The following is a 4715-nucleotide window of genomic DNA, read 5'->3' as shown; positions in this document are numbered from 1 at the left end:
TTGGCTTCCACCCATTTTGAAACATAGTCAACTGCAAGGAGAATGTAAACATAACCAAAAGAGACAGGAAAATGACCCATGAAATCTATACCCCAGACATCAAACACCTCACAAAATAGCATAGGTTGCTGAGGCATTTGTTGTCGCCATGTAAGTGTATTTCCTGCTCTCTGACACTGCTCACAAGTGCTGCAGATCTTCCACGCATCTATAAAGATGGTGGGCCAATAAAAACCACAATCAAGCACTTTGCGAGCTATCCTTTGAACACCCAGATGACCTCCCGGTGCGGAAGAATGACAGAACTGCAGGACTGAGTCAGTCTCAAGATCTGGAATGCACCGTCTAATGACCTGATCACTGCACAATTTCCACAAGTAGGGGTCATCCCAAATAAAATGCTTAGCATCACTTTTAATTTTATCTTTTTGGGCCTTATATGCTAAGGGAGGAAAAACAGAGGCAACTAAATAATTGACAATGTTAGCAAACCAGGGAGTAGAAAGAGAGTCAGAAATACTATACAATATATACAAATGATCATCCGGGAAATCATCCCGAATAGGTGAATCTGCATCAGAGACACGTTCGATCCGACTCAAATGATCAGCTACTAGATTTTGTGCTCCGCTCCTATCACGGATCTCCAAGTCAAACTCTTGGAGCTAGAGCATCCATCGGATCAACCTAGGCTTAGAATTAGCCTTCTTCAACAAGTACTTTAGAGCTGCATGGTCAGTATAAACAATAATGCGAGTACCAAGCAAATAAGATCGAAATTTTTCAAGAGCAAAAACTATGGCTAGAAGCTCTTTCTCAGTAGTAGTATAATTTGCTTGGGCAGCATCTAAAGTCCTAGAAGCATAATATATCACCCTGGGTAATTTATCAATTTTCTGAGCAAGGACAGCCCCCAATGCATAATTTGATGCATCACACATAAGCTCAAAAGGGGCTGTCCAATCGGGTGCCTGGATGATGGGGGTGGTAGTAAACGCTCTTTTGGGGCAATCAAAAGCCTCTTTGCATCTATCATTAAAGTCAAACTCCACCTTCTTTTGCAACAAGTTGGACAGTGGAAGGGCTACTTTGCTAAAATCCCTTATAAAGCGCCTGTAGAATCCTACATGACCAAGAAAAGATCGCACCTCTCGCACACAAGAGGGGTAAGGCAATTGTGAAATAACAGAAATTTTTGCAGGATCTACTTCAATACCCTTATTGGAAATAATGTGGCCTAAAACTATACCTTGCTCAACCATAAAATGACATTTTTCAAAATTTAGAACAAGGTTAGTTTCGATGCATCTATTCAAAACTTTTTCCAAACTATTCAAACAACCATCAAAAGAGGATCCATATACAGTGAAATCATCCATAAACACCTCTATGCAGTTTTCTAAAAAATCACTGAAAATACTAATCATGCACCGCTGGAAGGTACCAGGGGCATTGCACAGGCCGAAAGGCATCCTCCTGTAGGCAAAAGTGCCAAAAGGGCAGGTGAATGTGGTATTTTCTTGATCTTCAGGAGCAATAGTAATTTGCATATAACCAGAAAAACCATCAAGGAAACAGTAGTGGGATTTACCTGCCAGGCGTTCAAGTATCTGGTCAATGAATGGCAGGGGAAAATGGTCCTTTTTGGTAACCTGGTTCAGCCTCCTATAGTCAATGCAGACTCTCCAACTGTTCTGCACCCGAGTAGGAATCAGCTCATCCTTCTCATTTCTGATCACTGTGAGGCCAGTCTTTTTCGGGACTACCTGGACGGGACTCACCCATTGGCTGTCGGAGATAGGATAAATGATTCCAGCTTGCAAAAGCTTGGTTATCTCCTTCTTCACTACATCAAGAATCACTGGGTTGAGTCTTCTCTGTGGCTGTCTTACTGGTTTAGCTCCATCCTCTAAATTTATTCGATGCATACATGTGGATGGGCTAATACCAGGAATGTCCGCCAGGGTCCAACCTATAGCCTTCTTATGCTTCTTGAGAACTGACAACAACTTCTCCTCTTGCTCATCAGCAAGGGAGGCAGATATAATCACTGGAAAACTCTTGCTATCATCCAAGTAAGCGTATTTTAAATTTGATGGCAGAGGCTTCAATTCTGGTGTGGTCGGCTGGACAGTGGTAGAAGGAGATGGTTTCTCAGCCTTTACCTCATAAAGAAAGTCAGAGGTATGTGTACTTCCTGAAACATGGTTAGTCTTATCTGACTCTATAAAATCAATCTTGAGAGGTAAAACACCACCACCAGACATGCAATCAATATCACTCTCAGATTCACTCTCAGCATCAAATTCAGACATATGATCAAGTACAATTTCAGACTCAATGCATGAAGAGTGAGAAGCATGCATATTAGAATAAAGATCAGTCATGTATTCATCAACAACATGGTCAATTATTTCAGCACGAAATACAGAAAGATCTTCAGATGGGTATTTCATAGCATCCAGAATATTAAAATGAACAGTTATATCACCAAATTCCATGGATAGTGTGTCTGGATATACATCTATCTTAGTTCTAGCAATTTTCATAAACGGTCTGCCTAGAATGATGGGAACTGATCCTTGAGAAAATTCATCTTCCATATTCAAGATATAAAAATCAACAGGGAAAATCAGTTCACCAACTCTAACTAAGACATCTTTTATGAAACCAACAGGATAGGCAACACTTCTATTAGCTAAATGAATTACCACATCAGTTGACTGCAAGGGACCTAGAGATAGGGAATTAAAAATCGACAGAGGCATAACACTAACAGAGGCTCCTAAATCTAGCATGGCATTGTCAAACTTACTATTCCCTATAATACAAGGTATGCTGAATGTACCTGGATCTTTGCATTTTTCAAGAATTTGAGGAACAGATTTACCAATCAATGCGGAGACATTTCTACCCATGCTAATTCATTCACTTCCTTTAAGCTTCCGCTTATTAGTGCACAGCTCCTTCAAGAATTTGGCATATCTTGGAATTTTCTTTATTGCATCCAACAGAGGTATGTTTACCTCTACTTTTCTAAACGTTTCCAAGATCTCTTTCTCTGCCTCTTCCATTTTTTTGTTAGAAACTGCTCTTGGAGGGAATGGAAGAGGGGGAATGTGCTGCTTCTACAAATCAGAATTACCTGTGGAAGAAGATTCACCTGCACAGAAATTGTTAGGTAAATTTTTGTCATCACCTTTTTCTGGAGTAGAGTGAAGTTTGGCAGGTTCATTTGCAGATGAGGAAGGTGCTACGGGTTGAGGTCCTTGACACTGCTTTCCCGACCTCAATGAAATGACACTGACATTTTTGGGATTTTGGACAACTTGAGAAGGCAGCTTGTCAGAATTCTGGGACTGTTGTTGATTCAATTGGGTAGCCAATTGTCCTATCTGATTGGTTAAGCTCTGAATGGAGGCTCTGGTCTCTTGTTGAAACTGCATGTTCTGCATAGTCATTTGCCTCACAAGTTCTTCGAGGGAAGGTTGTGGAGGGGCCTCAACTGTTGGCTGTTTCTGGGGTTGTTGCTGTTGTTGGATTGGTGGAGGAATGTATGGTCTGCTTGGGCCAGCAGCATTTTGGAAGGAAGGAGCAGGCTACTGTTGTTGTTGCTGAGGGCTGGACCATCTGAGGTTAGGGTGATTCCTCCATCTAGGGTTGTATTTGTTGCTGGAGAGGTCATAATTGCTTTGCTGTGGTTGATTTTGCTGCTGAGGTTGAGGAGGTCTATTGTAAATATTTGCAGCATAAGCTTCAGGCTGCTCAATTGCTCCAGGTTGCTGCATGGAAGGGCAAAGGTCTGTATGGTGGTCAGCAGAGGAGCACAAACCACAAACCCTTACGACAGGTACAGATTTTTGATTCAAGGCCAGCTGGGTTACCAAGTTGACCAATGCATCCAGTTTTCCTTCAAGCTTCTTAGTTTCAGATGATGCAGATGGGTTTGTAGCTACCTCATGCACTCCTCTAATGACTATTGCATCATTTCTGGCGCTAAACTGCTGGGAGTTGGAGGCCATCTTCTCAATTAAATTTCTGGCTTCAGCAGGAGTCATGTCTCCAAGGGCTCCACCACTGGAAGCATCTATCATACTTCTCTCCATATTACTGAGTCCTTCATAAAAATATTGGAGAAGAAGCTGTTCTAAAATCTGATGGTGGGGACAACTGACACATAGTTTCTTAAATCTCTCCCAGTACTCATACAGGCTCTCTCCACTAAGTTGTCTAATACCTGAGATATCCTTCCTGATGGCTGTGGTCCTGGAAGCAGAGAAAATTTTTTCTAAGAATACTCTCTTAAGGTCATCCCAGCTCGTGATGGACCTTGGAGCAAGGTAATACAGTCAGTCCTTTGCCACTCCCTCTAATGAATGAGGAAAAGCCTTCAGAAATATGTGATCCTCTTGGACATCTGGGGGTTTCATGGTGGAGCAGACAATGTGAAATTCTTTCAAATGTTTGTGCGGGTCTTCACCTGCAAGGCCATGAAACTTTGGAAGCAAATGAATCAGTCCAGTTTTAAGAACATATGGGACATCCTCATCAGGGTATTGGATGCACAAGCTTTCATAGGTGAAATCAGGTGCAGCCATTTCCCTTAGAGTCCTCTCACGAGGTGGAGGTTGTGCCATGTTCTCAGAATGTGCAAAATCAGAATGCTCAGAATCAGAATGCTCAAAATTATAATGCTCAAGATCAGGATGTTCAAA

General features: G+C 41.8%; 1 non-coding gene across 1 annotated transcript; it reads left to right on the top strand.

Annotated features, from left to right (window-relative positions):
- Positions 1-4152: 4152 nt before the first annotated feature.
- On the top strand, positions 4153-4259 carry LOC114417502. Its single transcript, XR_003667767.1, has one exon. It is a non-coding gene; the product is annotated as a small nucleolar RNA R71 (small nucleolar RNA).
- Positions 4260-4715: the final 456 nt, after the last annotated feature.

The sequence above is a fragment of the Glycine soja genome, chromosome 6 (genome assembly GCF_004193775.1).
Source record: "Glycine soja cultivar W05 chromosome 6, ASM419377v2, whole genome shotgun sequence".
NCBI lineage: Eukaryota > Viridiplantae > Streptophyta > Magnoliopsida > Fabales > Fabaceae > Glycine > Glycine soja.
Note: the sequence above shows the minus strand (reverse complement) of the source record. Positions and strands in the feature narration are given on the sequence as shown.